This window comes from Cyanistes caeruleus, chromosome 1, assembly GCF_971803275.1.
Source record: "Cyanistes caeruleus chromosome 1, bCyaCae1.hap1.1, whole genome shotgun sequence".
Classification (NCBI taxonomy): Eukaryota; Metazoa; Chordata; class Aves; order Passeriformes; family Paridae; genus Cyanistes; species Cyanistes caeruleus.
Genome location: NC_141701.1, coordinates 73,560,162 through 73,587,564, shown reverse-complemented (window position 1 = coordinate 73,587,564; position 27,403 = coordinate 73,560,162). Strand labels below are relative to the sequence as shown.

The 27,403-nt window shown below is 42.4% G+C and overlaps 1 protein-coding gene and 1 long non-coding RNA gene across 21 annotated transcripts in view; one reads left to right on the top strand and one right to left on the bottom strand.

Moving 5' to 3' along the window:
* CTNND2 (catenin delta 2) overlaps nt 1–27,403 on the top strand; it is a 693,808-nt gene that overhangs the window by 213,107 nt on the left and 453,298 nt on the right. For 2 of the 20 annotated variants that reach the window (XM_086897830.1, XM_086897855.1), the window contains exon 1: nt 26,916–27,242. The exons of 13 other annotated variants lie outside the window; for them this stretch is intronic. The gene's annotated coding sequence lies outside the window, so the exon portion shown is untranslated. Of the gene's footprint in view, nt 1–26,911; nt 27,243–27,403 lie in introns of those variants that run through there. 5 more of the 20 variants (XM_086897841.1, XM_086897751.1, XM_086897836.1 and 2 more) reach the window with 5 other exon arrangements.
* LOC111925665 (uncharacterized) lies at nt 22,372–26,828 on the bottom strand. Its single transcript, XR_002862377.2, has 2 exons — nt 26,645–26,828; nt 22,372–24,615 (listed from the first exon to the last, which is right to left on the bottom strand). It is a non-coding gene; the product is annotated as an uncharacterized LOC111925665 (long non-coding RNA).

Below are 27,403 nucleotides of genomic sequence, written 5' to 3'. Positions count from 1 at the left end.
TATCACATGAAAATTTCAATTTTCAGACATTCAGTGGCTATTTGAGTGAATTCTAAAAATTCAAAGAAATGAGGATGAGTTGGAGTCTTGAGTTTAGATTCATCATACTTAGATGTAACTTAAAAACAAGCAGAATTTTAATTGTTCTTTCTAAGAGCCCAACAACTTCTGTAAATATAAAAAAAAAATATATCAGTGATCATAACACATTTCACTGTCTTAGTGGAATAATGTTTTACAGTGAGGGCTACCTATAGATGGCACCAAGAGTAAATACTAGAGGGGCTGTATAGGAGAAGTTTTTTGAATCCAGTGTATTCATACTTCTGAAGAAGCAGTACTCAATGACTTTCTGATTATTTTCACAGTGTTACAGTAGTTTTATTAATTCTTAGGGAAAATAATTGAAATCCTTCATCTAACCTAATCTGAATATAGAAATTTGGGACTGGATTCAGGAGATATTAGCTTAAATGGCCTTGGCCTTAAATTCTGTCTTTCTAGCCTGTTCTAGGTCTTGTGACAGTTCTGAAGATTGTAGTATCTCACAGCACTGAGCAGCAGCATCACAAGGCTCTCTACACCTGTGTATGCTGCTGAAGAAGATGGAGGGCTGGAACATTGTCTCAGATGTTTTTTCTTTCCTCCAGCTGCATCTGGTTCTCCAAAAACACAAGCAAAAGCTTTCTTGGAGAAAACAAAGGAGTCCTGAATTACATCAGGGTTGGTCCCAGTGCTGTACTATTTTTTTATGTGACCCTGTGCAGTGAAATGTTTTGAAACATGCTGGGAAGCAAAATTAGCCTTTGAGGCAGTGTGTCCCTTGGTTTCTGTGATTAGTACATGCATCACTATCTTTTTGCTGTCAATCTCTTTGTCTGAATTGGCTCAGCATCTGCAGTCATAAAGCTTGCAATGCCAAACAGAAGCATCTTCAATATTAATGTGTTACTCTCCATCTTCAATTGTAAACATAATAACCAAGTAAAAAAAGTAAGCAGAACCTTCACAGAGTCTGTCCCAGTGTTATTCACCTTTGTAAGTCAAAGCAACAATACATTTAAGTACAGAGAAGTCAGGCTGACACTAGAGCAGGACTCTGGAGATTAGTACAGAGATGAAAAGTCCATATTAAACATTTTCCCGTTCTGACTTACTTAGGGCAGAAAACAGTATTAAGGCAAAATAATTTATGAGATACAAAGAAATAAATTTTTCAAGGTAACGAGTAACTGTTTTAATTTTGAAATTTGTCTTTAAACCTGAAATTAGATCATTAATAATGGTCTAATTAAATGGTTTAATAATTACATGAGTTGATAAAGGCCAGAGGCATTGATTCAGCATAGGATTTATCACCACTTCACTCATTCTCATGAAAAAGCTTTTATTTATTAAATTCACTGAACTTAGATTTTTCAAATTTCTTTAGTCTTTGTTATGATCTCAATCTTTCATTCATAATTTGAACAGTTATCATCTTGAGTGCCATCACACAGCACCTACAGGATGGCTGGGGAGAGTCAGACCTAGCCAGCATGGATTTAGGAAGGGCAGGTCCTGCCTGACCAACCAGATCTCCCTTTTTACCAGCTGACTCACCTGGTGGGTAAGGGAAAGACTGTGGATGTTGTCTACCTGGGCTTTAGGAAAGCCTTTGACACTGTCTCCTACAGCATACTCCTGAAAAAGCTGGCAGCCCAGGACTTGGACAGGTGCACTCCTGGCTGGATGGCCGGGCCTGGAGAGCAGAGGTGAATGGTGCCGCATCCAGTTGGTGGACAGTCACTAGTGGTGCCCCCTGCTGCCTTATGCGAGGCAGACGCCCTGGTTCAGGAGCAGCACCCAGGACCTCCCCCAGGTCACTTGGTCCATCTGCACACAACACCAATATGGTGGATGGCAGAAATGGAATTTATTGCTGAAAAATTTGACACTTTATAACCTAGGTTCACTGTGTCACTCCCATCTGCTTTCATCACAGCTAGGTGCTATTGGCTAAGTACGGGGCAATTACCATACCCTATGGAGGAGGGGGTGACTGTCTTTCCATTACATCCCGATATCTTCTGAGCGCTGGGCCCTAGCTTCCCTCATTTTCCCCTCCCCCTTATGCCTAAGTAAATTTGCTAGAATATAAGGTGTATTAGTCTTGAAAGTTCTAATGTTATTTTATGTATATCTATTTCTAAACATTTTATCTAACTTATCTATATTATGAAAAGTTTTAAAAGTAGATATAATAGACTTGAGTAAAATATAAGGTACACTATACTTAACTAAAAGGCTAAAAACTTATAAAATAGACACCGCAGTTTTTCATTAGCAAACATAAGGAACACGTGGTGACCAAGTGCATTCTCAGAGCGTCTGCTGTCTTTCTACAAACAGGATGTTGACCCTTTCTAGTTGGCTCTTGACAGAAGACACAAGCCTATTTAAAACACACGGTCCAAAGATTAACACCAATAAGATTATCACCATTGGCCCAATCAGGGTAGACACCAGGGTGGTCAGCCACAGAGATTGGTCGAACTAAGATTGGAACCAGTTTTGCTGAGCTTCTCTCTCCGCCTTCTGTCGGGACAGCCTGTCTCGTAGCTCTGCCATGGTGTCTCTCACAACTCCGGTGTGGTCTGCGTAGAAGCAGCATTCTTCTTTCAGGGCGATGCAGAGGCCTCCTTGTTGCATGAACAGAAGGTCGAGACCTCGCCTGTTCTGCAGGCTGACTTTTCTAAAAAGGATATGGATTTCTCAATTCTCTGTAGATCTTCATCTACAGTCATCTGTACCTGAGAGAGACTCCGACTTTGGATTACCAGGGCGGAGACAACCGTGGCCGTACCGGTCGCTCCCAAGCTGAGCAGCATTGCTATTGACAGTCCTGTCAGCAGCTCTCTTTTCTGAAGGCAGCCTGCCAGCTCAAGGTACTGGTTCATTTCTTCTCTGGAGTGGTATAGGACCCTGGGGATGATAGCAGCTAATACACAAAAGTCGGTAGAGGAGTTAAAGCTTTGGGTATAGATGCAAGGGCTTAGTCCACTGCAGTTGCAAGCCCACATGCCAGACAAGGGGTCAACTGCCCATTTCTTAGACTTGTCAACTTGTACGGTGGTTGCACAGACTTTTTTGTCCACAACAGTGGCTTTGCCTAAGCAAAACCCTCGCCCAGTCATGTGGCTGATGGTGATTCTGCGAGAAGGTGACTCACTGCGACACTGGACCGGGGCCTCAGCACTAGACCACATTGGCTGGTTGTTAAGGGCCACAGCCTCATAGAAAGGGGGCTTTGTGTCATAGCACAACCAGCAGGACTCTGTGGCATTGGGGTTGGACTGATTTAGAGGTAAAAAGGTGGCGTCTAGCATTCGCTAGAGCGAATCAAAAGCAGTAGCTTCAGATCTTTGGGGAGAAGTTTCTTGCTTATGCAGCAGGTATAGACTATTAGATCATGGGTTCTCAGCTTGTACTACAAGGTTGGGGCCAATTGTTTCAGGTATCATGACCCGGAGCTGGATAATTTGGACTACTTCACTGGGGTCCTTGCCAGGCTTATGCAATAATACCGACCACATTCTTCTGGTGGTCTAACCCACATCAGCTGGCTGCAGGACCTGCATGACCATTTGATGACAGACTTTAGATCGGTCATCATAAAAGCCATAAAACACTTGCCCTGTGGAGTTGAAACTAGGACGCATACAGCCTGCTGTACCCCAGGTTACTTGCAGAAACTCGTCTGCTTTTGGTGGTGCCCACCGGTTTCTCAGGACTATTTTTCACACCCCCAATAGCCACAAAACCAATGTCCTAGCTGGCGGCAGTAGTCTTTGCCTGTGTTGGCGGCTGGGCACCAGTATGACTGGTACAGCTCAAAGCGAGGGTGGATGTTATGAGTTACTATACCAGGGAAAATGTCTCGAATGAGCACAAAGAACCTTGGGGTGCCTGCTGTGACTACCTCTTTAATCATCTCGCTCGAGGCATGGTATAAAATCCACCTGAATGGTTGATGGTGGTTATGTTCTGCACTAACCTGCTCGTTGCTAATAAGCCCTAAAAGCAAGATTGCATACAGAAATTGTTGTTGCTTGGGTTTCACTGGCTCGGGAGTTTTGGGCTTCTTCAGGTTGTCTGGTGGTTCATTGCCTCCTTCCGGCACCGGAGCATATGCATCACGTGGGCACCCAATGATCCAGTCCTGCAAACAAAACTTCAGAGTTTTTGTTAGTCTTATTTTGAAAGTCTGGTTTTATTGACTTAAGTGGGCACCACTTTACCATCTTTTTTAACTGCTGCGTACCCTCGCCCTGTGAGCACTAATCTCCAACCTTGCTCCCACTCTCCTAACTCATTTCTGATTATGACCTGCGGGCCCTCTTCTAGACCTTGAGTGGCCCAGTGTTTTTGGGAGGGACTGTTTGTTTCATCTCCTCTAGGGAATTGGTTCAGTGCTAACAGTGCAGTTGCTAGCAAGCGTGCCTGGTCTGCCTGGGGAATGGAATTGGTAAAGCCCTCTGTTTTTGCTAACACCTCTAATTTTGCTTTCAAGGTCTGGTTTGCTCGCTCAACGATGGCTTGTCCTGTGCTATTGTACGGGATGCCTTGCACCAGAGTGATACCCCATCTGGAGGTGAATTCCCAGCTCGGCTTTGAGATAAAATTTGCACCATTGTCCGTTTTGATTTGCTTAGGGATGCTGAGCCAAGCCATGGCTGTTAGCCAATGCTGGATAGTTGCTTTGGAGTTGGTTTTCAGGTGCTGCATGGCTACAGTTATTCCACTGTATGTATCTACTGTTACTGCAAGCCATGCTCGGCGTTTCAATGGCTGGCACAATGTAAAGTCTGTTTGCCATATCTCTGAGGCTTTTAGGCCTCTGGGGTTGATTCCACAGGACCACAGTGGTGCCTTTTGGCAGTGAGGGCATGAAGCTACTACGTGTTTTGCATCAGAAACCGAGATTTCACATTTCTTTGCTAGTGCTTTGGCTCCGATGTGCAGGGTTTCGTGTAGCTGACGAGCTTCTTGTAGAGTCCACAATCTTTTGTGGCAGCATCTGCTTTATCGTTGCCAACCTCGAAGAACCCTTTGACCAGGTCGTGGCTGTTAACATGGATGACTGATATGGTACCTTTTCGAGAGGAGAGTGCTTCTTCTAGCATTAGAGCTGCTGTAGATGTCGATGTGCCAGGTCCTGACATAGCCAGGCAAAGCTTGGCTACAAACATTGAATCAGTTACAATGTTAAGATGCTCTGTTTGGAACAGTCCGCATGGCAGTACTACAGCTGTTACTTCCAGTTGCTGGACTGAGAGTGTATGATCAGTCGCTTTGACGCAGTGCCATTCGTCCTCCAATTGCCACACCGCAGCTGCAGTGGACGTTGTCAAGGATGCATCTGTGAAGACTGTTGGTCCTGGCTGGGACCGGTCTATGACCTTTTGTGGGAGGTCCATGTTGACAACAGCTAGCATCTGAGTCCAAGGGGGCTTTGCAGAATACTGAATCTCTCTGCCGAACCCAACCAGGGCTGTCGCCAGGTATTCTGACATCACTGTTGACTATGTTGAGAGTTGCTTGCGGAAAGGCAGGAATATCTTGGCTGGCACAATGCCAAGGTGTCTCAGGACAAGTTTTCTGCCTTTCATAATGAGGCTGCTGAGGTACTCAGCTCCTGGGGAAAATGCATGTGTCTGTTTTCCCAGGACTATCCACTGTATTGGGTGAGCTTTTTCTGGGGGGCCTTGAGCCAATGCTCCTACTCCCCCTTGCTTCATGAAATGCACATACAGATCGAGTGGTACCTGGGGCTTCCATCTGGTGAGCGAACTGAAAGATACCTGTTGTTTGATAGTCTATTGCTTCCGCTGTCAGGGCTTTGTTTCCCATGGATTCTTCCCTCTTAGGAGATCATACAGGGGGGCCATCTTCTCAGGTGGGATTAAGACGATGTTGCAGAGCCATTGCAGGGATCCCACCAGCTGCTGCACGTCACGGAGTGTCTCGACGGATTTTTATCTGGGGAGGGGATGTGTAAGAGCCTGTGATCCCCACCCCCAAAAAGGTTACACACGGCCCCTTTTTTATTTTTGCATGCGTGATTTCAAAGCCATTTGTTTTTAGAGCCTCTGTGATTGTTGACACTAACTGGTCTACCTGACTTCCCGAGGGCATGGCAATCAGGATGTCGTCCATGTACTGGATGATGGTAGCAGTCGAGTTGCTATGACAGATCGGTGCTAGCGCTCGATCAACTGTGGTTTGACAGATTGTATGTGAGTTGACCATCCCCTGAGGCAGCACTTTCCACTGGAAGCATAGGTTGGGGCTCTGGCTGTTTGGAAACACCACTGAGAAAGCAAACTGCTCTTTGTCTTCTTCATGTAAGGGTATAGAAAAGAAACAGTCTTTGATATCAAGAACAGCAAAGGGTTGGCCTTCTGGCACCATAGAGTTCATAGTAACAGTGTTTGGACAAGCCCCATGGGTTGAATTTTCTTATTTACTTCATGCAAGTCGTGGAGGAGGCAAAACCCTTCTCCGGATTGTTTAGGGATTACAAAAACAGGAGTGTTCCACGGGCTAGTAGATGGCTCTATGTGACGTTGTTGTAATTCGCGCTTAACTAACTCAAGAAGGGCATCTAATCGAGGCTTGGACAGGGGCCACTGCTCGACCCACACCGGGCTGGATGATTTCTAAGAAGGCCTGATTGGTTGCAGCGGGTACACGGCAGTGGCCCTTAGGGTAAATTTGTTACCCTGGCTTTTAGCAAAGCTAGGGCATCTCTCCCTAATAGGGCTGGGATTCCTGTTATGACATATGGGAAGAGGGCAATAGTTTTCTCTGGGCCTTTTTCTGTGTGATGAAGTGTAATGGCTATTAGCTGTGCGCTTCTCCGAGCTCATGACAACCCTCCAACCCCGCCCACCATGGGGGCATCCTCTAGTTTCCAGAGAGGAGGCCAATTTGTCTGAGAATGACTGTGACATCTGCCCCTGTATCAATTAGAAAAGGAACACTGATATACCCAGAGGGGATACTTTGATCACTTGGGGTGTCATAAAGGGTGCAGATCCCCCATACCACTGTTGGGTTGTCACACCTTACTGCCAAGGCCACCCTGGGGTCATGTCCCCCAAGTGTGATCCCTACTGCCCCTGAGGCAGGTAAGGCAGGGTTGGCTGAGTAACTGGCTGAGTCATGAAGATGGTCGCCTATCGGGGGAGTAATGGATCTGGGAGCACTTCGCTCCTTGCAAGATTGGCATAGCTGGGCCGCCTCACATCCAAAGTGGGAGAGGACTGTGTGTGACCCTGCTGTCCTCTCACCCCTCCCGTTTCCCTGAGCCTTGGATCTGCATTCTCTGGCAAGGTGCCCCTTTTTTCCACAAGCCCAGCATGGTCCTCTAAATCGGTTTTGCTGTGAGGTGGGCGCTGCCAGGACCTCCCCCCCCCCCGTCCCGTTTAGGGCAATTTGCAACAACATGACCTGCCTGGCCACATTTAAAGCATGCCATTACATTAGCGATTGCTGTGCAGACTGCAGCTTGGATCAGGGCTATATGTTCCTCCCTCACGACATGCTTAGTCATGTCTGTGATATTTGACCTTATTGGTAATGATTGGAGGATTTCTTTGGTTGTCGATTGCATTGTTGACATAAGCAGCCTGCTATGACTGAGCCTTTTGCCTCTGAGGGCAGAGGAGTCAACAGCTGCCTGAAGGCAGTCTACAAATTGTGCAAAGCTCTCACTTTCGTTTTGCTTCATGGTAGACCATGGTGATGGCTTAGCAATAACTCTAGAGGCCGAGCGAATAGCTTCTCTGGCTGCATGAGTGGTCGTCATAACTTTGTGGGCCTGCAGACCCTGGGCCTGCGCCTGAGGTGTAACCATGGCTGGGTCTGTGCCCATCAGCCGCTGCAGGCTGGAGCTGTGTAGCAGATGATATGCCCCAGTTACCTGGGCTAATTGTCTGACACAGTTGTCTTCCCAATCTTGTTTAAAAACAATCATCCCTGCCCCATCAAAAATCAATCTGCAAGTGTGTTTTGTATCAAAAGGGAGCAGATCATCACCTCCAAAAAGACCATCGATAATGGAGGTGACCATGGCAGAATTAAGCCCTTTTTCTGCAATTGCTTTAGCAATCATTTTAACATCTTTATGGTTTATCGGTGAGTGAACTCTCTGTCCCCCCTCTGTCACTCGGACTGGGAATGCTAGCGCAGCTGGGGGGACCCAGCTGGCACATGCAGCTTTTATCTCTCCCCAGTCTGAGAGGAGTATCCTCTCTCAGTTCTTTTTTAATGTGGAGGGGGATATTCTTGTTTATCTTTGTTGTTTTCTCCTCTAAGGAGTCAGTCTCGGACCTCTCGTCCTCGCTAGTATCTCTGTCGAAGTCCGAACTCGACTGGCTCATTATTTCCGCTGTCCCGAGCCTTTTTGTTGGGCTTCAGCCCTGCCTATGCCGCTTGTGGGCGGGCCGTTCTCTCCTTCCTGGTTCTCCCTGCCCTTCACACGCCCTCCACTCCACCCTTTGATCCTCCCTCTGTTCGGCCCTCTGCTTCCTTCCCTGTCTCAGCTCCCTCCCCCACTCCTCTCTTTTACATTTCTTTCCCTCTCTGTGCACCACCCCCACATCTTACCTCTTTCACTTCACATTCTCTTTCTTTCTCATGTATTTTATCATTCTCGTCCTCCTGACCATGTTCGCTCATCAGTGCCAGTGTTTGTTCCCTGTTCTCACCAAGGACATTTTCCCCTCACTCTTTGTCTTTTTGCTCAGCGCCATCTTGGGATACATAGGGCGGTGGTCCCCCCTGGGCTTTCTCTGCAGCACCTCTGGTTTCTTCTGTTAACTTTCTCCAAAAAACTTCTGCTCTCTGCTGCCTCTCTGTGAGCAGATAAGGATTCGGGAATTGAGGGGACGCATCGCCCTCTTGTGACCCCTTCGGCTCAGCCTAGCTGCTCTCATCTGGGGGCTGTAATGTGTGGGTGGATGCCCCAACTCCCAGTTTCGGGGTGGCCAACAGACAATTTTTTGCAGTCCTCCAGGTTTCTTGCTCTTGTCTAGCTTTTTGAAAAGCTTTGACAACCTTCCCCCATGACTTAAGAGGTTTCCCACTGCCCGAATCCATGGTTTAATTAGTGAGGGCTTTGGTACATTTCTCCCACACCTCAGGGTGGAGAATTTCCACTGGTTGGTCTATGACCCCAATATGCAAAAGCCTTGCAATAGCAAGTGTAAAGCCTTTAGATTTCTAATTCAATCTATTCCTGTCGTGGTTTTAAACCACTAACTAAGAAAATTATTTACTTCTTGCTGTGAGATATGGATTAGAATAAGAGCAAAACAGGCATACAACTTAAAAGGGAAAAAAAAAGAAAGTTTATTGACAAACCACAATAATAAGAACACCAGAATAAACTTCCAGAAAAACCTTTCCATCTCCTATCCACCCACTATTCTCTTGTTCACATGACAACAGAGACAAAAACTCTGGAACTCTGATGGTTAAAACAGTCTCAATTCTTGCTAGTATGTTCACCAGTCTTTATAGAGAAACAGAAGTTTCTTCCTGTTAATTTATGGAGTTTCTCACAAGAAAACTATTTTTGTTATAGTTTTCTATTGCCCTAATGTTAGCTGCTCAGAGCTGCTATTATTAGAGTTCACTCCTCCCATTTTCACATCACTCTGAAGTAAGTATGGGCCATGTGTCTAGAGATAACATTTTTAAGGATAAGTTATTCAAAGGCAAAAAAAGTCTTCTTCATCTGTTTCTGTGAGCTTCACTAGAAAACAGTTTTCTCATGGCCTCTCAGGGCTTCAAATCTCTCAACAGTTTTCTCATGGCCTCTCAAGGCTTTTAATCTCTTAGTACTTCACTATACTATAATTACTCTTTACTCAAATTTACACTTTGAACACTATTCCTCTCTAGATCTTATATCATGAATTAAAGGAGTTCTTTTCAGGACTTCATTGTCCATCTCCATAGTTTTAACAGGGAGATATTTCAGCTTAATTAAAGCATCTTCTTAATTCTCTACCTTTCCTGAAGCTTCTTTTCCTTCTTGTCACTGGTAGTTTATAAAGTCTCTTTTCATGTTGATCTTTCTTTCTCTCTCTCTCTGGATAAAAAGATTAATCCGCAAGTCTCATCTGGGTAATGAAAGAGTTAAAATCTTGCCCAGGCTTTTGTAGATGGTTTAGAGATCTCTGCCGAACAGGAGCTGGAGCCGTCTGCGATGGAAAGTTCTTCATGGCTGCTCTGGAGCGTGTGGTCGCTGCTCCAACCCGCTGCAAGTCCAGGGCTTCTCTCTTTCTTCACTTGGCAGTTTCTAGTGAATTAGTTACAGCAAAACCTGCAGCCGAGCCAGAGATCGGCTCGGCCCGGCCCGGGGAAAACCTTCCCCAGGCCCCGCCATCTCCCGGCCGGGAGACGGGGCAGGCCCGGCCCCATCCCCGCCCGGCCGCATGGCCTGGGCAGAGACGGGAGGCTTGGAGCTCAGCCACCCTCCATAGTCAGAAAACAAAGAGAACTCAGAGAGCTCTGCTTTTACATTTTAAGGTAGGGTTCACAAGTTGATCCCACTTTTCAATGGCCTAAACTGCTGTCAATTCCCAGCAATGACCGATAATTGGTCAGGAGAAAAAACTCTAAGCACTTCCCAGCAACTCCAACTCCCTTAAAGGTAAAGTAACTCCATGACAATTCCCCATTGTTTATGTAATTGCAATATGACCTTTATCAGCACTTCCATCTTCCATGTGGGCCCAGGAACGTCTCTCACGCCAGGACTGGTCCATCCGTCCTGACTGCTGCTCCCGTTTCCCAGGCAATCCTCACTCTCCGGATTTGGATCCCGCTTTTCAAATTTGTTTTCGCACCGGGTTTTCACACCACTTTGCTGCCTTATGCGAGGCAGATGCCCTGGTTCAGGAGCAGCACCCAGGACCCCCCCCAGGTCACTCAGTCCATCTGCTCACAACACCAATATGTTGGATGGCAGAAATGCTGAACAATTTGACACTTTATAACCTAGGTTCACTGTGTCACTCCCATCTGCTTTCATCACAGCTGGGTTCTATTGGCTAATTATGGGGCAATTACCATACCCTCTGGAGGAGGGGGTGACTATCTTTCCATTACATCCCGATATCTTCTGAGTGCTGGGCCCTAGCTTCCCACAGTCCCCCAAGGATCTGGGTTGGGCCTAGTCCTGTTTAATACTTTTATTGATGATCTGGATGAGGGGATTGTGTCTACCATTAGCAAATTTGCAGATGACACCAAGTAGGGAGGAGTGTCTATCTGCTGGAGGGTAGGAGGGCTCATCAGTTGGACCTGGACAGGCTGGATCAATGGGCCAAATCCAACAATATTAGGGTCAACAAGACCAAGTGCCAGGTCCAGCACTTTGGCCACAACAATCTCCTGCAGCGCTACAGGCTGGATGAAGATTGGCTGGGAAACTGCTCAGTGAAAAAGGACCTAGGGTTGCTGATTGACAGTCAACTGAACATGAGCCAATGTGTGCCCACATGGCCAGAAAGGCCAATGGCATCCTGGTCTGTATCAGGAATATTGTGCCCAGCATGACCAGGGCAGTGATTGTCACCCTGTACTCATCACTGGTGGGGCTGCACCTTGAGTACTATGTCCAGTTCTGGGCCCTCCAGCTTAGGAAGGATATTGAGATGCTTAAACATATCCAGAGAAGGACAACAAGGCTGGTGAAGGGTCTAGAGCACAAATCCTGAGGGACCTGGGGTTGTTTAGCCTGGGGAAAAGGAGGATCAAGGGAAACCTTACCACTCTACAACTCTCTGAAACTGGGATGCAGCCAGGTGAAGGATAGTCTCTTCTCCCAGGCAGCTAACAGTAGGATAACAGGACAGAGTCTTAAGCTGTGCCAGGGGAGATTTAGGTAGGAAGAAGTTCTTCACAGAAAGGGTGAATTGATACTGGAATGGGCTGCCCAGGGAAGTGGTGAAGTCACTTTCCCTGGAGGTGTTTAAGGAAAGACTGGATGTGGCATGTGGCATGTGGTACCATGGTCTAATTGGCACAGTGATGCTAGGTCATAGGTTGGACTTGATGATCTCAAAGATCTTTTCCAACATAGCTGATTCTGTGAGTCTGTGATTCTGGAAAACATTCTGCGAATGAGGTGAATGGCCATGTGTGACCACCCTTTGGTGTTCGTCCTCTCAGATAGATTTATGTGTATAGATTGCACACCAGAGGTTCAAAGACCCTCAAAAAAAACCCCAAAATACCCCCCCAAAAATTAAGCAAATAAACCAAAACCAAACAACCAAAACAAAAGGAAACAAACAAACAAACAAACAAAAACACCAAAAAAAACAAGATTGAGGTGCAAATATTTAAGTGTATCCCATGCAGGACAAATTTTTGACGTTGCTCGTCAACTGTAGTTTTTCCAAGCACTTTATCTCTTATAGCAACACTGATCCTGTAAATATGAAGAAACAGTGTTACAGTGTTTGTTTTTGAGAAAGAGAGTTCATGGCTGTTGAAGTCAGTCTGTGAGAGGAAAAGTAGGGAAGAAGGCAAAGATTCAATTTTTAGGATATAGTTGCCTCAGAGTACATTTTTCTTTTGATGTTGGCTTAAATACTGTTTCCATCATACAAATAAATTTTCCTTTCTTTCTATTTTTTTCATATCATTGGGCTTCAGGCAAAAACTTTTCTATGTAAGAGATATATACACAAGGGGGTTTTAATTATTTGCTGTCTTTCTTTCCAAGAGAAAGTCTCAAATACCTACCATTTGGGGTGGGGTGTTAATACTCTAGTAAAGCTTTATTCCTGTATCAAACAGCAGTTTTTCTGGTTTGTCGGGTTTCAAAAACCTTCCACAAAATAGGTTTCGAATGCAGTGCATGGCAGTATCATTTTGGTTGAGTGCTGATGCAAAGCATGCAATCTATATATGGCTATTATGCTGCTAAAGCCATATAACTTTCTTTTAAAAATTAAACATTTTGTTTCCCAACAGACAAAGCCTGGCATGGCATGTGTCATATTCTCATAGTAGTCTGGTACTATATCTCAGCTGTTTTTAAAATAATACATGTACTATGCTATAATTATTTTGAAAGTGTTTAACAAAGTTGAAAACATTGTGTGTTATTTCAGCATATTATTTCCTTTATTCTTCTTAACTGGCATTTTATAATTTCATTCCAAAATCCTTCTTACTGAAAGAATTAAAGTTTTAATTGTTTTAATGTAACAGCAAGGGGATGTGTAACTCTTCCTAGCCATGATATCTAACTTTTGAACTGTACAAATACATGTGCGTAGCACTAGTGATATCAACTGAAACCATGAAATTATGTTAGTACCTCCTAGTGCCTATAGTGAGACCAAGCCACCATGGGCATTTTTTTGTTTGGAGAGTAAATTACTTTGGATAACAGAGCAAAAAGTGAATTCTCCTTATCTTCTGCACAGGCGTTTAGTCCTAACTTCTCTCTCATTGATACAGTTTTACATAAGGCATTGCATACTGTGTGTCTATTTATAATTTGTTTATAAATACATAAAATTATGGAAAGGAAGTGTTATTGTTTGTACTTTAAAATTTCTTATGTAAATTCCATGTATTCCTTTTTTATTATGCTTCAAGCTGATATACAGTTATTGTTTACACTTGTTATTGTTACCTTTATCTTCATATCATTTTATATTTTTATATTCCAATATCCTCTTTAGCCTGTAAGGGTGGCTCTGACTTGTTTCAGTCTTCAAAGTTTAATATAACAAATTATTAATTATTAATGTATAAGATTGCTCTGGATTTATTCCCATTTCTAAAATGTGTTTTTCCAGAAAAGACTCAGTGTATTTTGATCTGGTAAATAATAATCATACATTTTCTCTAAGTCTACAAGTCATACATAGTATAAGGCCATGTAATAATATCAAAATTCAAACAATTCCTTAGTGACCTTTAATTGCTTGATATGGCCAGCATCTACTTTATGAGTTTGATCATGGTAAATGTATCAAATTAAAAATATCTTCACATTGAGAAAGATATGACATATTTGGGACATGGTACTTTCTATGTTTTTGGGTGGGTTTTTTTTTTTTTTTTGTCTTGGATATTTCACTTGGCTAAATCAAAGCATCTTTGTTATAGAAGAAATTATGAAGCAAATTGTGAAGATGCTTATATCCCCAGTGACCAAGCAGCAGATGTCTGGGCCACAGATAATTTTTCATGTCTTCTAGGCCATATCAATTTTTACTTAATTAAACACTCAGTAGGAGGCTTGCAGTTTCTCTCTTTTATGCAAATCCTGAATTAAAAAATTACCTGCCATTTTTAGGTGAAATATAATTTAGTAGGTTTGTGAAGTAATTCTCATAATTAAAAGGAAAAAATACTGTGTGGTAACTCGGTTATTTTCCATGTGAACTTCATACAATTTTAAATTTAAGGGAAGGAAAAGCATAATTGCCCTTACTTTAGCATGGAGGAAAAGAATTAGAGAGACACTCCAATAAAAATAGCAAAAGCTGTGAGGTATGGTGAAAAGAAACTGGAAAAGGCAAAACAAAAAATAGCTTCAAAATGTTAGGTTGCAGAGAGTCAAGAAAAAGCAAGCAAGCAAACACTTTCTACAACAAGCCTTGTGTTCAGTGCTAAACACTTCCTACCTCTTCACTGCCTCATGGCTTCATTAACACTACCAGCTGTCAACAAGAGACAAACACCCCAGAAAAGTCCTTGCCCTTCTGAATGACTGAGATTTACTCACTCAGGTTTTTCTCCAGGATACTCCACAGTCTTTATTATCAAGGTCCCAGAATGTTTCAAAGTCCATGATGTACCCCAGAAATACAATGTTTTGTGTGAATTGGTGAATGGTATAAGGAATGCAGTTGACTTCTTAAATGGTGTTTACAAGCCATCATCCTGTTCAGTGGAAGACTACCCATGAGCACACCGCCACAGGCTCTTGTTCATGATTTCCCACCATAATGCTAAAAGTGAGCATCCCCCCAGGCTGTGAGAGCAGGAGAAATCACATCACTGGGCTCTACGCTCTCCTTACTCACTACTTCCAATTGGCTTCCCACAGTCTAAATAATTTGGTTTAGGCTTATGAAGTAGTGTGAATTAAAGTCAGTCCAGACTGACTTTATTTCACTACTTAGTGCTAAACAGCTGAGAATTGTTTTTTTTACTAAAGCATGCCTCATTTTCTCATTGTCTTCAGTAAAATGAAGCAGAAAGGTGGACATGATTATCAATTATGACTATCACTTATTTACATCTGCTTGAAATTCTAGATACTTGATAAGTCTACCTGTTTTACTGAATATGAGAAAAACATTTTAATTAAAAAACACAGGTTTTTAATTATTATTTTGGTGCATCTTGCTGTATTAATGCAGTCTCTAAATACATGGTGGCTTTCATGTATTACCTGCTAGAAGGCTGTACTATCTACAGCTATAAGTAATACAATCAGTAAGTTCTAAGCAGGTTAATCTCTAAGTATCCTTTGCATAAAGATATCAAGTATGGAAAAGCTTATTTAAATGGGTGCAACACTTTCTGCTCATATATTTACTCCTGCGATGTATATGGCAGCCATGTGTGCATTCCAGTGTGGCATAAACATTTACCTTTTTCAGACTTTCAACATGAGCAAGTGCAACTTCCTTCCATGATTCTGCATTTATTTGCAATTATTTTTATTGTTAGAATAAGTAAAGGCCAAATTGGATGCTGTCTAAGCCATGCAGATCTATTAGAATCAATTCTTTTGTTCTCCAAAACAGCTTCAGATGACATGTATGGGGTATATCTGCATGTGATTGAGCAGAACTGCTCTCACTAGGTCACAAGGAGCACAAGCCAGTCTGCAAGTGGAAGAAACCCAGGATGTGTCTGTGCAGTTTGGTGTTTTCATTTAGAAATATGCAGTGGACATCACCTGCCTCATCTTGAAGGAAATTTCAAATGTAATTTACACAAATGCCTGCAGAATAGGTCTTAAGATTCTTTTAGGCAGATACAATTGCTTGTAGTCATGCAGAAAGCCCCTGTTCTCTGTCATGCCTTTAGTTTTAATCTCCATAACACCCTAGCTGAGAGAAATTCTGTCTGTAACTAGCAAAGCATTAAAGCTTAAAGGCAACTTCATTTACAGTAACTAGGCCCTATCCGCCACTTTATGAACACACACAAAAGACAACCCTTTTCCTCTTGAGGCCAAGGGAAGGAGACAGTCTTCCCTGAGACATGGTGTTGTTAGCTATTTCAAAGCTGTTTCAGGAGGCATGAGTTAGGGAAAACTTTGCCTATTCTTCTTCTAAATGTAGACAGCGTGAAAAGGTTCTCATTAGGAGGGTTAAACTCCTTACTCTACTAAGACATCCTGGAAAATGTGTTGCTAGCTTTCTGTGGCCACTCCCAGCAAGTATTTTGAATGTAGGGAGTTTGAGCTCTTATGTGGGTCAACACAATGTAACTCTTCACTTTCCAGTTTATAATGTTGTCTCATAAATATAAGTTCTTAGACCAAACAGTCACTCTGTAGTTTTCACTAATGTTCTCTAACCAGTGTATCAGCTTGGTTTACTGATAGCTTTTATGTCACATGAGAACAGCTACTCAAAAAGCTTAGAAGCAGATTTTGAATTTAACACTTGTGGGAAAGGTGTAAAGGCTGACAGACAGCTCAGCATGGGCCAAGACACAAGCAGAAATTCTTGCACAGTGTGTTGCCATAAAAAGAAAGAAGACAATAAATCTGCATCACAGCATGGGAAGAGGCAATGACCAAAATCTCTTGGCATCTCTGGAGAGGGAGAAGAAAATACTGTGGTGGAGCACTTGGTGCACAGAAAAATAATTATCCACTAGGTGAAAGTTACTTGTGATTCACTGGGCACATAGAAGTGGGGTGAAGGATATTGTAGGTAGTTATGTGTAGTGTCACCGCTAAAGAATAAAAGAGGTGCTGTAGGACAGCACCCAGCTTGGGAAGGACGCTGCCCTGCCCATGGTGGAAGCGTGTCTCTCCCTGCTGCTCTGATGTAGCTCAGCCCTGCTGTTTCCTGATGGTCACTGAAGCCAGAACCCAGTGCTCAAAGCAGAGCTGGAATTAAGCCCCTGCACCCATGGGCTGGGGTGTGTGCCTTTGGTGGGCAGTGAATGTCTGGCACTGCAGCCTGTTGGTGTTGCACAGGGAATGGTGGGTCTGGATTCCAGGCTGAATTGAAATAGTTGAGTGTTTTGGGGTCACTGGGGTTTTTTGCATGCCAATGACCTCCTGCCATATTTTGAAGTGGAAAGAGGCAATTAGAAGGCAAGTAGGATTTAAAAAATATACTCCTGTGGTTCATGCTTACTGCACTGTAAGTAAGTAGCAAGATAGAATCCCAACAGTGTGTGCAGAAAGGACAGTAGGTGTTATTTCTTCACAAAATATTGTTTCATTTGTTTGAGGACACCAGCAGAGAGATAACATGCCAACAGAGGGAAGGAATGTTGGGCTTGAGTGTTGCTGGAAATTTTGTTTTTCCTTAAGGGAATTGGATTTACTCTAAGGAAAGCAAAGTGGCAGAAAAGAATAAGGGAGTGATTGACAAGAGAGGAAGAAAATGATGGAGCTGCAGAGTAAAGACAAAGTGTTAAATTGATGTTATTTAAATGTAGCATTGTTAAGTTATTAGAGTGCCTTATTGACTGAAGAATGTTAGCAGAAGTTTAAATAACGTAATTGGTCTGTTAATCATTGTCCAAGTTGTTTATTCTTGGCTGTACATAACAGTGTTTCTTGATTGTTGCAGTAAATATTCTACAGGTAGAATATGAGGCCTTTAGTATTTGCTATGGCAATATATGACCATACTTCATAACTTCTTGTTCTACAAAATCATTGTACCTGCAATAAAACTTATGGTACAGATGCACTGTGTGCTTTTAGGAGGAAAAAACCCAAACACCAAAACCACACCAAAACAAAACCAAAACTACACCTTTGTATTTATCTGATTAAAAACCTAAACTGAAACTCCAGTAGCCAAGCAGGCATGATTGTCCAAAAGAATTCCCTGAAATAATTTGTACCTGATATGACTGCTGTAGCAAGGGAAGGTTAATATGCCTGTCACCTCAAAATGAATGGTGGGTGCAGTCATTAACAGGTGCCTCTCTCTTTCCTGGTAGTGTCAGTGTCTCATACACCTTTCTGAACATCAGATCCATTCCCAGCTTTTTTTCTGTTCTCTATTTATCCCTCAGCCTCCACAACTCCTTTCTGATCAGGTTGTTTTCCTTTGTGGCAATCATTCATCAGTTTATTCTGAGTACTTCTACAACTAAAAGAGAAATCCATTAAATCTATATAGCAGTTTAATCTCAACCAATAATTACTCATTAATCTTGCTGGAAATACACTTTTTCTTCAGCCTGTTGCCAAGGCACAAGCTTGAGGGAAAAAATGTGAGGTATTTAATCAGTTTTTTTAAAGTTTGCTAGTGACAAATTCTAGCTGACAGATTAAAAAATTAGGTCCACTGCATTGGGGTGCATTCAATTTTTAAAAAGTGATTAACTATATGCCAAGCTGTCAAAGAAATTTTACATTAAAAAAGAGGAGTTTCTAATATTATTATGTCTCTGCACAATGATTTTATAATGTCCGTTTTAAATATACATGGAAAAAAATAAGTGAACACCACACAGTAATTTTAAAAAAGTTTCGTAACTATCAGAAGAGAAGCTCGAAACACCTTTTATGCTCATTCATACCCTCCCCCAATTTTTCTCCCATAGTTAGTCTTTAAAAACACTTCTGTTTTTCTCTCTTAAACTTTAATTACATCTGCTAGCTAATTGAATTGAACATAGATTTTGCCTTTTCTGTCCTGAAGAACTTCGACTTATTCTTTCTCTCTCATCAAACCATGGCTACATCCTGGGAGACTCAGTTTTCCAGTGCAGTTGGATTTGCTGACACAGATAGGTCATGGACTATGTTGATTTAGAAGTCCTACACTTGCTAAATAATTCAACCTATTTTATGGCTACTTGCTTAATACCCGGTTTCTGTGGAGTTGGTAAAGTGTCTGACAAAAGGTCAAATTGACTGCACTACTTCTCTCTGTTGAACTTCTGCTGCTTCCTCATGATGCTGTCAGTATATCTTCACCTCTGATTGATTTTCTTAATTCAAAAATTGATGCAAAAAAGTCTTTTCTAATGAAAATATTGTTTGTCAATATTCTCCACTCGCTTTATGGATTTCTGTTGTGTTGTTACTTTGATTACCAGCTCCTAACCTGTTTATATTCTGATTTGCTTGAAAACCCAAATCTTAATTCTCCAAACTTGTAGTTTCATTTAAAGACCTTTTTGAGAGCAGAAAGCAACCTCATGCTACCTGACCTGTACCGTATTTTGATATTCAGAATGAGAAGAAGAACAACCTGTTGTGAGCAGCAAGTCTTTATTTCTGGCCAGAGAGGAATTCCCAGATAAAAGGATATATTTCTTCTTTGCCTTGTGACACAAAGTCAGACTTTAAAAGCATTCTCCTTGTTCAAAATGACTTGGAGGCTGAAGAAGTGACACTGTGTAAGACTGTATATGACATACACCCCTGCATTGCACAAGTGCTTTGCACTTGTTCTGTGCAAAGTATTGAGTCTTGAACTCTTTTTAGTTTGATAGAAAACCCATCATAATGTTTGACTATTACAAAGCTTCAGCATCACAGATGTTGAACTTTTCTTGACGCTTGTATACATCATACAAGATGAAGCAAGTGAAGCTGCATTACATTGTTTTGTGTTGTGGTGATGAATAGTTTCTGCCACTGATCACCACACCAGCAATGGAGTAAATGGCTGTAATAACACATTTTCAAATTCCATTTGTTAGTTTCAATACTGATTAATCTTTTTCCAGTGCACCCATAGACTTTCTTTGCATTCAAATGCAGCAACTTTCAAGGAATCTTCTATTCAAACAATAATTACTAACTAAAAAAGATCCTGTCATTCAAGTGAAAATAGCCCACATTACCCAGTCCTCCAAGATTTTATACAGTTGAGCATATCCTCTCTTTAATTTGGTTTTCCAGGATTCTGTACTGTTGAAGTTTAATAAGAATACACAGAAACAGAGACACCTTTCCTCTCTACATTTGTTAAAGTTGTCCTAGAAGGACACGAACTCAAACTCTGAACTGGCATCAAATTTGAAAGATCAAATTTTGATCAGGAAATCTTTACTAACAACTTGATTTGGAGGAAGTGAATTGGTAGTCCAAGTGGAGACTGGTGACAAGTGGTGTTCCTTGGTGATTGGTATCAGAACTGGTGATGTTCAGCTTTTTTGTTGGCAACATGGGCTGATGACGCCAAGCTGAGTGATATGATTAACACAACTGAAGGAAGGAATACCATCCAGCAGGACCTGGACAAACTTGAGAGGTGGACCTTTGCAAACCTCATGAAGTTCAGCATGGCCAAGTGCCAGGTGCTGCACCTGGGTCTGGGCAATCCCAAGCACAAATATAGGCTGCACGGAGAATGGATTGAGAGTAGCCCTGTGGAGAAGGACTTGGGGGTATTGCTGGACAAAAAGCTTGATGTGAATTGACAATATGCACTTGTAGCCCAATGGCCAGCTGTATCCTGAGACACATCAAAGGAAGCAGGACCAGCAGATCCATGGAGGTCATTCTGCCTGTCTGGTTTGCTTTTATGAGACCTTGCCTGGAGTGCTGCATCCAGATGTGGAGTCCCAATTAAAAGAAAGACATGGACCTGTTGGATTGAGTCAAGAGGAAGGCCCTGAAGATGCTCAGAGGGCTGGAGCACCTCTCCTATAAACACAGGCCGAGAGATTGTGGCTGTTCATTTTGCAGAAGAGAAGGCTCCAGGAAAACCTTATGGCACCTTCCAGTGCCTAAAGGGGTCCTACAGGAAAGTGAGAGGGATCAGTTACAAGGGCATGTAGTGACAGGACAAGGAGGAATGGCTCTAAGATGAAGGATGCTAGGTTTAGATTAGATATTAGGAAGAAATTATTTACAATGTGGGTGATGAAGCACTGGAACTGGTTGCTCAGAGAGATAGCTGATGCCCCATCTCTGGAAGTGTTCAAAGTCCAGCATGGATTTGAGCAACCTGGTCTAGTGGAAGGTGTCCCTGTCCATGGAGGAGAGGGTTGAAACTACATGATCCCTTCCACCCTAAAACTATAATAAAACTATTATACATATCTATGATTCTTTGTTCTTATACTAATGCATTGTATTCTGCATTTCTGGGCATCTAGTAGATTTTTCTCATGTTGTGAACAGGCAATGAAGCTATTCTGGATAACTTACCTAGAAGTAATGCCTATTAGCACACTTATTTTCTTCTGTTTTAATACAGATGTTCAAGATGAAATATTAAAAACAAATTGCAGGCTACAAACTAGTCTCATTTGTGCTCATTGCAATATAGCCATGAATGCACATAGATGATAGAAACAGAATATTCTTTTGAGGAAAATTTTCTTCTATTTCTCCCATATTCTCTGCATAAGTCAACAACCAAGAATTGAAAACAAAGGGGGAAAAATCCATCATGGCTTCTGTTTCCTGTTTTTATGCTTGCGTTAAATCTATACGACAGTAAGGAGTATTAAGTGGTACAGAATAGCACTGACCGCTGAGCACTGCCTATAGGAGGTGGGTTTTGAGGGTTTCTTGAGAATAAGGTAATCTATCAGATCCCATGGTTCTGATGGTGATTAAATCATCAACAGAAAAAAACATGCAGATTACATTGTGGAATAGCTTTCTTCTTTTTTTCCCTTTTTTATCCCATCCCACTTCTTTAATACAGTGCTAAGAGCAGCTTTCTGTAACAAGGCTCTGCAAAGCTCAGGTGATCTTGCAGACACTTATGTTCTCTCCAAGATACTGTGATTATCTTCAGCATGCTTCTTGAAATTTTTTTTTGATTTCTACTCTGCTACTTAAAGGTGGCTCATATTCTGCAAAGTTCTTGCTGAGTGTTAAAAACATTTAGCAATTATGTTTTTCTCAAAGCTGCTACAAAGTAGTAGGAAATGTCTTAGTAGCTCTTCTAAGAAAGCTGGTTAGCAAATAGGCATGTTCCCTTCTTGCTTTCTGTTAGTGAACTGGTTATTCCCCCAAACAGGAAAAAAGAGTAACTCTTAAAGACTCTGTGGTCTGTAATATTATTTAAAAATAATTTTGCTATTCATCAGTGTTACAGAACATAAAGAGCAAAAGTTGGTGGAAATGAGTGCTATTTACTGCTGTCTATTCAGACTCTGAAAAAAGGTTTTCTTCATTTATTATGAAATAACAAAATTCCCTGTTTATTCAATTGAGCTTAGTTTGTCATGGAAGAAAAATTGTAGGGCTCTGCAGGGCCACCATGCCCAGTATCACACAAACCCCTTACATGCTCTTAGAGTGGTCATCCCCACAGGGTTATCAAATCAAGAGAGAAACATGAGTAAAATATAGTAAGAGATTCTGACAGAGGCCTGAGCTTCTGAAAAACATCTGAAGTTTTGCAGTACTTGCAGGACTATTTCACAGTAACTTAGAGCCCCCGACCTGAAAATGTTAGTAGAGAAAAAGGAAAGATTCTGGAGTAATCTCTGTCTACATATGCATAGATTGTCAAGCACAAGAACAGCAAAGTGTCCCCTAGAAAGCATTTAGGATGAAAGAAACTACCACAATTCAATACAGAAACCACCAAAGTAAATATCTTTATTACTTTTTTTCATTTAAATGAAATAATGTTATTTCTAGCTGGTACAGCAGTTTATCCTGTGAGTATTAGTGTTGGCTCACTACACACACTAAGGACAGCACAAGCTAACCCTTAACTCTGGCCTTAGTACAGCTGCCTTGAAATGTTTGCAGATGTATCTTTTCTGAAAATGTAGATTTTGGTATTGATGTTTACCATTCAAATTACAATGAATCCATCTAGGCACTACACTCTTGATGTTTGGAGATATTTTAAATGATTCCTGATGAGCCTACATGAAAAGAAGGGGAATGTGCATTTCTGTAGATTAAAGTGAAGTGTGGATGTTAGCATAAAAACACTGAATTGTGGTTCAGAGATAACCATGCATGTGTTGAATGAATGAATGAAAGAAAAATCATACACCTGATCTCCTTTCTCAGCATTCAAAGTAAAATGCAGTTTTCCTTTTATTCCAGTACTTCAGGAATAAATTATAGTGTTTCTTTCTGTTTCTCTCTGTTCAAACTCTCAAAGTCTGCACAGCTTCAGCATACGAGTCAAATATCAACAGAGTATTTAAGGAGTTGATCAATTTTAAGTGTGTAGAAATTTCTGTGATTCAGAAAAAGTAGGTATTCTACCCAAATGCAGGAATGGTGTATGGGTTTGAAATAGGAATAGTGTTCCTCCACTTTCATCAATAAGTTTTATGAGATAGGACTCCTTTATATAAAGATAGCAATCTGCACAAATGTCAAATGATTGAACATCTCTTTCATGAATATGTCGCAATTCATATTAATGCCAATCATTGCTTTTGGCAATGAGAGTAAAATCCCTTTGAATTATATTGATAGGTTAAATTTCTCTATTAAATATACTGCAAAATGGCCTGTGTGTTGTACACCGCTGCAATAGAAGAAATAAATTTATAGTACCTGTTTTCTTATTTTTTAACAGAGCTTTCCTGAGGGGGTGATGCGTATTAGCTCATTGCAATGAAACAGGATGGCCGTTCACAATATTTTAATAAAAGAGAACATGCTCAGGCTGCTATGTAATTAACTATGCCTTTGAGATATTCTCGCATGTGGAGTAGATTTTTTTCCTATTAAATTGCTATTTATTTATGAGCTTTAATGTATCATAAACGGTCTTCTTTCTACATCCTAAGCAGCACTGGAGAACAACAATATACTGTTGTAGTGCTCTCCTTAAATGACACTTAGAGCTTGGCAGAGTTACAAGGAAGCTGGTAGGCTTGCCATTCAGGAATTAAAATAAAGGACTTATCCGTTGCTCCCAGCAACATTTTACTTCCCTGAAATTTTAGAAATACAATTAACTGTTGGATTTTCCCCTTCCAAAAGTTTCTGGGATAAGTAGCTGATTGTGTCTACTACTACTACTATTATTATTATTATTATCATCATCATCATCATCATCATCATCATCATCATCATCATCATCATTATTATTACTACTACTACTATTAATATTATTATTACTATTATTATTGTTGTTTTTGTTGTTGAAGTTGTTATTACTATTATTATTTCATTGGTCTCAGCAGATGTTTAAAAGTAGTTTCTAACAGTAAACCTCTGAACCAGCTTTGAACCAGTTATCTGTTTCTTCTCTCCCTTTTGGGAGGAAGCTGAGGGCAACCCCTGTACCTGTGTCTGCCCCAGGAAAGATTGGTAGAAGAATGCACACAATCCAAGGCAAGATTGGTAGAAGCCAAGTCAGCTACTTTTTTGTCCCTTCAGACCTTGAAATGCTGCTATTCCTTCCCCGATGTGTATTCTGTGTCCTGTCAAATCAAGCAAAAGTGACCTCAGCTTCATTGTGACCTTTTGAGAGAAGGCTACTGAAGTGTGCAGTGAAATTTTATGGTTCCCAATCAGAAGTGGTAAATATTAGTGATAGGGGATGTTAAGTGCATGGTCATTGTGGTTCAGAGAAAGGGGTGGCTCTATATAGGTAGAAAGGAGCTGGTTTTTTAAGATCTGTATTGAATATGGAATTCTAAAAAAGGCCAAAATGCAAGCCTCTAGTCCAGTCCCGCAGCCCTTTTCCTAAAAATTGGCAGCAAATAACAAAGGCTATATGCAAGCAATTATTTTAAAATTAAAATGGGTACAAAAATTACATTAAAAACCTTGGGAAGGGCTCATTTTGGAGTCTAAGCAGACAGTTTATTCACATGAAGTATTTGAGTATGAAGCTTAATATTTATGTGAAAGGGAAGGCTATTTTGCCTGACAGGATCTTTGTATAAAAAATACTGGAACAGTTGTTTCTGACCAGCATTCAGATCACAGAGGTGTTGAGCAGTGAAGATGCATGTACTGAATAAGCAAGAAATTCTCAGAACCAAATTAAATCTTTTTGACTTCAGCAGAATAATTGAACCACTTTAACATTTGCACCATGACAAAAGCCACCACCAATCTTTTATGGGCATAATTACTTACACCTATGGGAGTTTGCCTGGGGTTGTAGAAATTTGTCATGAATATTGATTGAATTTCATTTCCACCTTTGGCATCCTTGACCCAAGAGCTCTCAGACTTTGGGGTGCACACAAAGTCTTGTTGCATTCAGCAGCAGGAATACTGTACATAGATTTGTTCCTAGCGACATGCTTTGGAGCCTCAGAGTTGTCCCCACTGGAGGTTGGGCCAGGCACTTATCCCTTAGCTTGTGACCTTGCCGCCTGTTGCTTTGCACATGTCTAAAAATTTGAGTGTAAGTTTTATTTTCAAGATGACTGTGTATTTTAAAGTTTTACAGCTTCAGGTCATACAGTCTGCATAGCAGAAGTTTAAAAGAAAGTTAAAAAAGGAATATATGCCCCAAAATGTAATGTTTTGTATTGTAATAGACTGATAAGACCCATAAGAATCTGAAGTGCAGTTAAATTAGTTCAGTGTGAAGTTATGCATAGAATCACAGAATATCTGAGTTGGATAGGACCTACAAGCAACATCAGCCTGTGGTCGGGCACACAACAGCCCCAAGACATCACACCATGTGCCTGAGAGCATTGTCCAAACACTTCTTGAACTCTGTCAAGCTTGGTGCTGTGAACACTTCTCTAGGGAGCCTGCTCCAGTGCCCAAGAACCCTCTCGGTGAAAGACCTTATTCTAATATCCAGCCTAAACCTCTGACACAGCTTCATGTCATTCCTTTTGATCCTGTCACTGGTCACCACAGAGAAGAGACCAGTGTCTGCCCCTCTGCTTCCCTTCACAAGGAAATTGTGACTGCATTGAGGTCTCCCTTCAATCTCCTCCAGGCTAAACAGACCAAGGGACTTCATACACTCCTCCTCTTTGAGCTTCCCCTCAAGGCCTTTCACCATCCCCGTGGCTCTCCTTCGGTCAGTCTCTAAAAGCTTACAGTCTTTTTAATATTGTGGCACCCAAAACTGCCCCTAGCACTGGAGGTGAGGCTGCCCCAGGGCACATCAGAGCAGGACAATCCCCTCCCTTGCCCGGCTGGCCATGCTGTGCCTGATGCCCCCCAGGACACACTTGGCCCTCCTGGCTGCCAGGGTACTGCTGCCTCAAATTCAAGTTGCCATCAACCAGGATCCCCAGATCCCTTTCCATGGCGCTGATTTCCAGCCTCTATCCCTCTATCCTCTAGTATCTCTATACTAGAATCCCTCTAGTTCCCCAGTCTATCCATACACCCAAGGGTTGCCCCGTCCCAGCTGCAGAATCCGGCACTTCCCCTTGCTAAACTTAGCAGGGTTGCTGGTTGCCCAGCCGTCCAATTTGTTCACTAGTAGCTTGTGGACTTCCCTCAATTAGAAAACCTGTATGACTATACCTACGTGAGAAGATTGATCTGCACTCTGGTGGAAAAAAAAATAAACTGCTGAAGACGTGTGTCTGGGCCAGTGGCAGGGCCAGGGGCTACAGCCTCCCCCCGGCTCCGGGCCCCGTGTCACCGAGGGCTGTTTCCCCAAGCTGCTGTCGCGGCCGCTGCGGCGGGGGGCGGCGTGGGCGGGCCCGGTGGTGACGGGGGCGCCGGGGGCTCGTCCCGCCGTTGCCATGGAGCCCTTTGTGCCCGCGGAGCGCCTCCCCCGGCCCGCCCGCCCGCTCTGCCCCCGGGCCCGGCAGCTGCCGCCACTGCCCGCGGCCCGGCCGCGCCCCCGGCCCCCGCCCGCCTCAGCGCTGGGCGGCGCGGGCTGCCTGTTGTTGTTCGGCCCCGCGCTCTGCCCGCCGCTGAGAATGGCCGGCCGCCGCTGTTCCCAAGTTTCTTATTGTAAGTGTTAAAAGGAGAGGGGGGGGGAATTAAAAAAGAAGAGTAGAGCTGCTTGAGCCGCCGCTCCGGAGAGGAGGGAAAGTCGGCTCGGCGGTGAGGAGGCTTCCCAGGGCGCAGCTGAACTGGTTCAGGAGATTAATTTACAAGTGGGCGGCAAAAGGTAAAGCCTTAAAGATGGATCGCTTGTGTGAGGTGGAATGTGAATTTTTGTGGAAAGGTTTATGACTTGTCTTAAAACGTCACTTTTGAATGTCTCGAGGATGTTTTTCTACTTCAAAATGCTGTAAGTTTATTACCCAAAAGCAAATAGGGAGCATAATT